This window comes from Frieseomelitta varia, unplaced genomic scaffold, assembly GCF_011392965.1.
Source record: "Frieseomelitta varia isolate USP_RPSP 00005682 unplaced genomic scaffold, Fvar_1.2 scaffold_148, whole genome shotgun sequence".
NCBI classification, from domain to species: Eukaryota; Metazoa; Arthropoda; class Insecta; order Hymenoptera; family Apidae; genus Frieseomelitta; species Frieseomelitta varia.
This window is the reverse complement of record NW_025109172.1, coordinates 11,234-22,466: the sequence shown is the minus strand read 5'-3', so window position 1 is coordinate 22,466 and position 11,233 is coordinate 11,234.

Sequence of the window (11,233 nt, the reverse complement as noted above, 5' to 3'; positions counted from 1 at the left end):
ATGAAATCTGCCGCGAGATCGGCGTGGAACTTCCACGATGAAACTAATTCCCCCCCTCCTCTCGTTTAATTGAAAAATCCTACGAAATTACCAGCCTACGAGCTCCATCCTATCGAACTATCGAACGTAACGAAAATAGGTCCGCACTGATACAGCCACGCTTTACCGAAAACGCTTGGATGTTGGGCTTTGGATGTTGGATCCAGCATTGGCGGGCGGCCGTTGGAAGGAGGATTTTCCAAGTATAAAGAAGGAAACACGAGGATGGAAAGGTAACGAAGCTGGTAATAGGTCGTTCGCGCGCGACGATAACGCGCCTCGATTTCTGTTACGATCGGCCACCGAATTGGAAGAATCCCGCTTGACACACTGCGATAACCTGATTCCGATTCAATCAGCGTGCGATATGGACGAAGGGGGCAGAGGAGGGAGGGTTTTCGAGGAGAAATCGAGGAGAGACTGGGAATTGGTAGTAATTGTGTAGCTTGACAACTGAAACAATCTGTTTTTCAAACATCTCCGCTTCATGGAACATTTCGTTCTCTTTCTTCTTTGAGGAATTATTATCATACTTCTTCAAATTAAATTTCTTTTCTTTAAATTTCAATCAAAAGTATGGAATTTCACCCTAAACTCTGTATTTTCCAATACGGGAGTCTAAATCAGTTAATGTTAGAACGTATCTGGATTATATATTTGAAATTTCTTTTCGAGAACCATTTTGCAAGCTACTCGAGCTTGGTGAATACGTCGTCGACGAGTCGACACGTCAACGAGAAGTCGTCATTCATCAAGGAGGAGGGAAAAGAAAACCTGGCGAGAAAGGGAGTGGAAGACTCTTTGGACAACATTTTCTCTCGTTTCCAGCAATTAGCAGTCTTGACGCCAACTCATTAGCGGTTTATAAGGAAGCGAACACGCATAAAAGTTACTCACGTTTTTACTTTGAGCCCCCTCGTTCCGCGGGCGCGCGGAGTCGTACAAAGAGTTTAAGTGAAGCTAATTTCCAGGAAAGCTATTACGCTTCCGGCCTATTTCAAGCCACATTATTAACTTAAGTACAGCACTGTTTCCTCCGGCTGCGTTTCCCACACTATCTCTCTCGCTCTCTTTTCTCCATCTCGCGCGCAATTCTTTCCTATTTAACTTCGATCCTTTGGCCCCACGAAGTTCCCAACAGCGGGAACGCTGCGCGTTCTTTAATTTATGGCAGGACACTCGAAAACAGTTATCGCGTCTGGATGGCGATTCCTCGAACCGTGAGACTGAGAATTAATTCTAGCGAAACAAAGGGACAGAAAGATCTCTGACTATTACGCAAATGAACAAATTTGAATCTCTGTCGCATCTGAAGTTCTTTACAAGATTTCTATTTCTCTTTAACATTTTTCGAAACGTTAAATCGCACAGTAATTCTAGCCGCAGACACGCGGAACTAATTGACACCCGATACCGTTCATTCACGTCGAGAATGTAAAATTAATTAACACTGGATACGTTTTCGGTATTCAGGAAAACTGTTCCAAATGAGGTTCGTCCGCATTTCCTACGGAATCGTCGCTTCGTAATATCGTCGGGATGATTACCTGTTGAAAATTCGGCCGGATCCCCGGTGATTAATTAATTAAACAGAAGTTTCGACGACGCGGCAAATATAAAATTACGGCGAGCAATAAAGTTGGGGGAGGATGGGGGGGGGGTGTTCGCAGCAGGCTCAAAAGGACAGGAACTTTTAATCGGCCTGGCCAGAGGAAAACTATCCTCGGTGTTTCGCGTTCAAATTAGGCCACGTTAAAGGGAGAGAGAGAGAGAGAGAGAGAGAGGTCTGGCGTCAGACTCAGGTGGGGAGCTGCCCTCCCCCGACGCCAGGAAGACTGGTCGCTAATTATTTCCGAATTAACGGCACATTAGTCTTGTGTCCCCATTACGACGTAGTTCGGACAGCATCCTGAAGCTCGGATTAACGTGAATGCGGGATTAAACCCCGGGCGACAGAAATTAAACCCGATGTCGCTGTTAAATAGTTTCCACTCAACTCGGCTACCCCACCGAGCCACGCTAATGATCGTGAATTAATCGACTATACGCGATCGCGGAGGATTTACAATTGGAAAAAGTTACCGTGACGCGCGCACGGTGGCAGTTTTGTCAGCCCCGTTCAAAACGATCGATCAACGAATTGAATTCGTTACTAATTTTCTCCCAAAGGAGATAGCGATTTACGGTGCGTTTGAACACCTAGACCAGAGATTCGAACTGTGGTACGATGTATTTAGCAAGTTAAGAGATGCACATTCCCCGAATTACAATTTCAAGTAGCCCGACCAGAGAAAAGATTCATGCGTATAGTGAATACACAGTTACGGGATTTTCCTGAAGGAGGGCGCAACCTTCCTTGCGAGTTCGAGGACGATGGAAGGAAAAAAAAAAGGAGGAATATAAGAGGCTGAAGAATTCTATATACAGAGAGATAGGGAGGGAGAAGGAGGCGCGGAATTATATATTTTTTGATACGACACAACGAAGTTTCTCCCCGGGGAGAGTACAGTAAGGAGAACGCGTTTAACGTTTACGTCGTCGATAAGAAAAATCTCGTCGGGGACTGGCCTGGCCGTTGCAGGGACCCTCTTGCCGGTACTTTCGATGTCGAGGTGCTTCGTTAATTCGCCTTGAAGCTTGGAAATAATTTCCAGGCGGAGAATTTCATCAGGACGAGGGTAGAGTAGCCCTTGTAACGTCTGCCAGCCGGCTTAACACTCGTTTAAGTGTGCACGTATATATAGATATATATAGACATATATATATATATATATATATATATACGTACAGGACAGCGGTTTTAGTCGTCGCTGACGAAATATTACTTTCGTTATTGTCTGTCTCAGAGCAGCAGCAACAACCGGTACGAAGGGTTCTTCTCCCCTGTGAACTGTTTTAATTAATCCACGTCGAATTAACGGTTAAAGCATCACGAACTCGACGGAGGAACCTGGACCACTGCCGGCGCGCCCCGTTTCTCCTATATATCCGCGTATAATCCTCTTACTTTATAGGATTCGTTATTGCGCATACCTCGTTGACTATGATGCTCTCGAGAACCTTTCGCCGTTTATTTACCATCTATCCCTCCATTTATTGACTTTTTCAGTTCGAGTCTCTACAGTTCGCTGGTCTCTTCGACGTTTTGTACCTCAAAATTCGCGTTAACAGAAGAAGAGAATAACATGTGAATCAGGGAATAATTAGCTGGCGTCCGGATACGTTGCTCGATCGTTGGGATCGGTTCTAGAGTCAAGTTACCAGGAAGGAACACCGGTCGAAACTTTCGCCACGAGTGCGCGCTTTCAACGCGTTAACACACAACTTGCCTTTTGCAGGAAACGGTGCGCGCGCTCGCGTAACAAGCGTCGACTACGAAAAGAGGGTGATATTAATTTTTGTCAGAAGTCTGCCTTTGCCGCGGCGTTTCGACGGCTGCTCTTTTGTCGTTCGTTCATTAAACGGGCCGGGCGGAAGGACCGGGGCATTTTTAATTTACGTTTACGCGCTAAGAGAGAAGAGGAAATCGACAAACGATGCGCTTTGTGACGCCGCGCACGAGCACGACGACCCCATCACCTGTCCCTCTTCCCTGTGTGTTTGCGCTGCCTTAGTAATGTCTCGACGCGGTCACGCTTCGAATTCCGCTGCAAACAGGAATAAAAAAAAAAAAAAGTCACACTGTATGTATGTGTGTGTGTCTGTGTGCATGTGTTTCTCTTGGATTATTCCACTAACCGCACGTGACCGCCCTTGTTCCCTTGTTAATTGCAATGCATCGCGACTATTTCCAGATGGATGAAATCCTGTTATCATTAGGGATTTAAATATTGCCTTCATGCCTACCTGATTCTATCGTGGTCATCTTTATTAGAAATTACGATAATTTTCAATTCATCCTACTTGCGAATATCTTACAACATGTGAACTCCGTCTACTTAAGAATGCCTGGCAACGCACGGACTCATTTTACTGGCGGTTATCTAGCCACGTGCGAAGTGATTCCACTGTGTCCGACTACGTGGGGGCTCGTTCTACTTAGGAATGTCTGCGCTCGTTGGGAATTGAGAATTTCTGACCACGTACGGACTTACTCCACTTGAAGATGATACATTATTGATCTGTTTAAACATGCCCAAGTTAAATAATGAAATTGAAATTGATAATTTGCGAAGAATGTTCAGTGTAAAGAATTAAAACGTACTTGGATACAGGGATTTTAGTCCCTCGAAACAATTATTAAGAATATCGCTCCTTCGTAGCTATTTCAAGAACCGAAGTCGATGTCACAATTGTTTTTAAACCGCGATTTCATGATCGTCTAATGAGGAGAACGTACCAAGGAAAAATTGAAAAGAATATCGAGGAACGTTAAAGAAACGTTTTGACAAAACGACGTTAAAAGAGAAACGGAGCGAAACGAACGTACGAAAGTATAAAACGCTCGTCATTTCGCGGAATAAGGTTTTCGGGGGAGGAATTCTTTTGATATTTACAACCGTGTGCCGAAAGCATTATTAAGACATGACGTCATCTCGGAACGATTCATCGACATTCGCCGGCATTAGCCTCGCTCCGTGAAAGGAAGCACTTTTTTTTTGAAAAAAAGAAAAAGAAAATGGAAGAAAAGAACGACCTGCCAGGTATGGCTTCCTGTCACGGAGACGCGCGTGATTGTTCGAAATCTGACTGGTTCTCGCGCCCTGAGAAACAAAAGCCTCACGAAACTCGTTAGGCTTTGCCGTTTAAATTTTTATCGCTCGCGTTTCACGCCTTCATTAAGTAACCGCTGAAAGGCGAACTCGCTTTCCCTGACACGTCTCCTCGCTCATCGTTTTCTTCTTCGCCCAGCTGGTTGCTGGGTGTCAGTAGGTCAAGCCTGTTTTTACATCGCGCGTTCCTCGCAGTTAAGAAAAGATACCTTTGTCAGGCGAACCGAAACTGTTCTCTTTCTTCCTTTTTTTTTTTTTTTCTGTCCACGGTCGAAGCTTTTTCGTTTCGTTTAATAATCTCGGTTACGAATTTTAGTACAGAGAATGACGTTCGTTTAAATATATTTAGTAGAACTGGTAGGTGAAATTATTTATATGTTATGTTATTTATAGAAGAAAACTGATTTAAATTAAATCGATTTATTTTAAATAGGTGAAACAATCGAAGATCGCGGTAGCGTAACTCAATGTAATAAAATAACACATTGCATTCTTCATTGGGAAAAGTCCATTTTCACTTTTCACGAATTTCAAATTAATAACGCTTAATTATTTCAATTTTTATCAATTACCTCTCATCGGCCTTCACGGCTATAAGACACTTCGTTAAATTCCTAAATTCCGTCTGTCATAATCTCAATCCAAGTATTTCGGGTAAACGAGAAGACAGTTTGCCTCGGAAAAAGAAGTTCATTGTCCATAGTTTCGCAAAGACAGACCGAGTGTTCAAACGAGCAGCACGCAATTCCACGCTGATCAGAGATGATTCGGCGACGCGAGCTCGTTGAAATAACGCAAAGGGCCGCGATCATTATAAAAGCGCGGCGTTAATTACGACGTTTAGGCAACACGGTCGAACGATACTGGCGGCGCGAGAGAATTTAATTACATGGCAGTGGGAAAAAGGCCGCAAAGGCGAAAGTGTGTCTGTCTCTTCCACCCCCTGATACACGTTGCTGTTGGTTCGAGTGCGGAGGGTGGCGGAGAAACCGAAATTAACCTGAGCAGCAACTCGTCCGATGACTATACCTACGTGTCGCTATCGCGTAACCGACAAAACTATCGGGAATTTCGCAAGAGGAGGAAAAGAGGAATATGGGATGAGGAATATTGTCTGTATTCTATGTGTGAGAATTAGATCATGGCAATGATTTTTCACTGAGGCAACCAATTCAGCAATTCTGAGGTTGAAAATTCTGTCGTTTCTTCTACGGTTTGAAAGAACGATCCAGAAATACAGAGTCTTTTCTCTAACAAAACATCAAAGCATGAGAAAAATCTAATTTTATTAATTTTAAATTAAATTCAAGCGACCTTTTTTCATTACGTTTGAACAATTATTTCTCTCGAGTATTGAACAAAAAATTACAAAATTTATGTTTGCCCCTGTATAGAAATACATCAAGTAATACCTATCACCTTGCGAAAGAATTATCTAAAAAGTTCCGCGACTTTCTCGCTCGAGAAAGAGGAAAACCGTAGGAAAGAAAAGTGTAAAGAAACGTTGCCTTCTAGATACAGAGAAAGAGAGAGAGAGAGAGAGTTACGTCTTATCAAGAGTACGTTCTCAAGTAATACCAAAAATACCGAACCTGAGACTCGAGTAAAGTAACCGCACGACGAGTTTACCTTTCCGCTAAAAAAAAATTCGCAGCGAAAAAAGGAAGCAAGGAGCAACAAGGCTAATTTTCTCGCCAAAAGGAAAGAGAGGCAGAGAGAGAGAGAGAGAGAGAGAGAGGAAGAGAGAAAAGAGAAAAACGAAAGCAAAACGGTATCAACGCGAGCTGATGAAAATGGCGGGGTATCGCGGGCTCGAATGAAATAACGGGCTATGGGGGTGAAGGAAAGGTAGGGGGAGGGGGGGGGGGTTGGAGGGTGAAGGGTGCGCAGCCACGCGGCTCGCGCGCAACGTCGATGAAGTAAAACGCAGCCAGGGTAATTGGCGCACCTTTCAGATGTAAATGCGGTTCGTTAGGGGGTTTCCACGAGCGATGCATCGCCGACGGCCACGCTATGGTGTCGACAGCCACCGGATTCGGCCAGTTGGAAATACTCCCCAGTCGTCCATATACCGACGCACACCACCCTCCAACGTTAACGTTACTTTCTGACTCCCATTGGTCTTCCCCGGCCAGATCACCTAAGGTGTTAAATATCCCCGACCCTCGGAATGTTCTCCTGTTAATTTCAGGAACAGACTTCATTCTTGTCCCGAAGGTTACGTTTCTTTTTATTTGGCGTTTTAACTTGCTTCCTTCATTTTTTTTGTTTTCGTTTGTGTGTTGGTGAATTCGAAGACAAAATGTGAAATTTAAAATAGTAATACATGTTAATATATATAGTAATATATATTATATATTAGCACAGTAACTTTCTGCCAATGTCGTGTATTAATACATGTATTAGTATTTTATTAATCAATAATACGCTGCTTCAGCTTCTCATCACTTGTATATTCGTCTACCAATAAAAATTCGAAGACAAAATGTGAAATTTAAAATAGTAATACATATTAATATATATAGTAATATATATTATATATTAACACAGTAACTTTTTGCCAATGTCGTGTATTAATACATGTATTAGTATTTTATTAATTAATAATACACTGCTTCAGCTTCTCATCACTTGTATATTCGTCTAATAAAAATTCAAAGACAAAATGTGAAATTTAAAATAGTAATACATGTTAATATATATAGTAATATATATTATACATTAACACAGTCACTTTTTGCCAATGTCGTGTATTAATACATGTATTAGTATTTTATTAATTAATAATACACTGCTTCAGCTTCTCGTCACTTGTATATTCGTCTAATAAAAATTCAAAGACAAAATGTGAAATTTAAAATAGTAATACATGTTAATATATATAGTAATATATATTATATATTAACACAGAAACTTTTTGCCAATGTCGTGTATTAATACATGTATTAGTATTTTATTAATTAATAATACACTGCTTCAGCTTCTCATCACTTGTATATTCGTCTAATAAAAATTCAAAGACAAAATGTGAAATTTAAAATAGTAATGTATTCATAACACAGCAACTGTCTGCATATCACTAATATATTAGTATTAATCAGTAATACACTCGTTTTACTCTTTCACCACTTATATTATAGTGTTATTTAATAAAATTCGGAGGCGAAATTTTAAGATAGTATCAATGCAGTAATTATCCGCTATTAATATATTAGTATTTTATACTCACTCAAGGTACAAACTATCGTTTGTTTTGTAGCACGAAAATTTCGATCGGCATCAGTGGCAAACGCGATTGAACTTTTCTGTCAACAAGTAGACACTTTGAAATGGAATTCGGAATGGATCTCGTGGGATCTAAGGGGTTAGTTGTTCGTTGACCAATCAGCTATCGACTGCATATCGATCACGAGTGTCACAACGGCGCTGTACAAGTATTATTGACGGTACGAATTATTCCCCGGCATCGCGATGAGATCTCCGGGATAGCCAATAGGATAATATTGTAGTACAGCCCCCCGTCTAATTATCGTACGTGCCTAATTTCAAGGTACCGCGTTGAAACGCACTAACCGTAACTAACGCCCGATCGGCAAATGCTATTAATCTGCAGCTTGACTTCTGCTAATCAGCCGCCTACAAAACAGCCGAACCTAAGTTCGCCCTCCAGTGGCAGTGTAGCTAGTTATGGGAAGTTGGCCGGCAACCTGTGCAAGATATCGTGCGCGTAAGTTGGCGCGTTCGATTTTGTTAAGTATTATATATTGTAGTTGGAAATTTACAAGAATTGTTTGCACCGGCAAGTTACACATAAATTTCCAGGCATGGATAAAGTCGCAGCGATATTTCGAGCTCGGACGTGTTCATCGTGGCAACAGATGCTTCTTCTCGTTAACAATAATATCGTTTGTTTGTTTCCTTGCCGAGCTCGAAGACATTGGAAATTAACATTTGGACATTGGAGCTGCGCAAACTTGGGAGTTACACGCGTAATTTTCAGCTCGTGTAACCGAACGAAAAGAACTGTTAACTGAACGTGATGTCACGCCAAACCGGCAATCAGTTATTACACCAATGAAATATAACGGCAGTGAACTATAATTCCCTCCCCCCCCCTTCCCCGTAAAATTTCAAACGCCTGGTATAATCGGCGTTGCACTTAGCCCTGGCGGTAATTAAACGAGCGGAATTCCTGTCCAGTCTTTCATTGAATCAACCGGCGCGACAACCGGTTGATGAAAATTTATCAATAGCGCTTACGATCTCACGGCTACGATGTTCCATTCCCTCCCTCTATTGATACTGTTTCACGGGTGATCAGAGATTGGCGGCAATCGATTAGCAATTACGAGCAGATAATTACCGTGCTGGTCTATACAGAGGATCGTATTCGTGACGAGGCCCACCGAGGTGTGTTTCGAATCTCGGCGCACACAACCGGTGTCCCCCGCTCCCCCTTCGATAACGCTCGTAACTAATCGATATCGCGTTTTCTCCCCGTGTCAATAATCGGAGATCGAGCATAGACCTCCGCCTCCACGTTGCGGGAATATTCCGGAAAAGCGGAAAAGGAGAGAGAGAGAGAGGAAGAGAGGGAGAGAGACGAACCCATCCAGTGGCTGACGCGTTTTATTCTGTGCGCGCTTCCTTCCCGGTGGGAAAAACGCGAGCTTTATCCGCGCGACCCCCGGCCCGTCGTTATTTATAATGGCGGCCGCCCGCGTTATTACCGTTGCCCGAGTGATGGAGAAAAATGGACCTGTTCGATGCCCGTTTTTCTGATCGATTTCCACCGTGCCTTGGAAAATGTTTCTCTTAACACGTTGCAGCTAAGCGGGAACTCGCACTCCGGCGAGAAATGAAATTTTAGGACGTTACAATAATCGACCTAACCTGAGGAGAAATTATCTCTGAAAATCGCGTCCCTGCGAGTCTGATCTGTCAGCGGCATTTCAACAACTTCACGGTTAATTTACGTTACAGCTGTAAAATAAAAAAGCTACTCCCATTCGTGAAACGTACGTTACAAAAATAGTTATTTCTTGAAATTCTTCTGAAATGACGAACCTGAACACTTCTTTCGCGTGTTATTTTCTCCGTTTGTCAAAAATAAAATGGAAAATAAATTGAATGTCTTTGTCGCGAACTGAAATTAAAAAGAGATTAACAGTTCCAGATGACTTCTAGGTGTACTAGCTGTTAGGCCTCGGTCGTTAGCCACCGAAAGGAAATTTCAACCCCGAGCGTGATCTTTCTTTCGTCTTTATTTTTTCAACGCGTCGAGATTTCAATAAGCCGCACGCGCAAATCACAGGATCGACGGTGTCGCCACGGTGAATCGCCCGGCTCTTCAACGAATCGAGAGCGAGAGCCCGGCGAGAGAGTTAGCGTTTAGCTAGGCGCCATCGCGTCGACAAATACCACCGGGTTAACCTCCCTCCTCCCCCATCCCCCCTTCCGTTGTCCGCGCCTGTGCTCGCTTGTTTTAATTTCATCATAAAGAACCGACTCGTTTAAACGATGTATGCTAACACCTGTGCAGCCACCCCGGACTAGCTGGCCAAATCCTGGCGCGCCACGTTTCAACCCCCCTCTGACGCTTACCGTGGGCACGAGTAGCCGGGATTATTGTATTCGCGGAGGCGAAAAAAGTGACAAAAAACGAGCAGAGGGTGCAGAAAAAGAGAGAGAGAGAGAGAGAGAGAGAGAGAGAGAGAGAGAGAGAGAGAGAGAGAGAAAGGGGAGAAAGGGGGGACGAATGGAAACGTATTGCTGGTAGGAAATGAATTTTTACGATATTTACTTTAAAAGTTTTTTTTTTCTCCTTCCTTTCCCCCTTTTTTCTTTTTTCTTTTTCCTTCTTCCGCCGCGAAATCCCCGACCTGGCTGGGTCGTTATCGACTTCCGCGGCCACGTTTTTCCATCAACGAACCAAGATTCCGACGCTTCGGAATATCCGAAATCCGAGCGTACGGCCTCGGGGACAAATCGTTTCCGACCGATCGAGCCGAACGTCTAGACGAAATCGTTCGTATCGCGCCTATCGACCCGCGGAGCTTCCGCCCTTGGTCTCACCCTTCCGCTCCCCCCCAAACCTCCCCCTCCACCGTAAACTCCAGTTTCGAAACTGAAAGTCGCGGGAATTATCGTCCGGGAAAGTTTAAGGTTTATTGCAGCAGATATCGCGACGCTTTTAAAAATCGCGGCGGGAATAAAAAGAAAAACAATTGTGCTCGAAGCAAATTGCAAAAGCAAAGTCGATTTTTTTTTGCAACTATGAAAATTCAGTACGTCCGAACGTCTCGAAAACCGATACTTGTAATAATCTCCCTCCGTTCGCAGCGATTTATTTTCTAATTGAAATAATTACATAATATTAGTATTTATAATTGAAATAATTATATATATATTTTATTATATAATACGTATAATTAATTGAAATATAATAATTAACTGGCAAAAAAGCTCATCTGTTCGAAAAG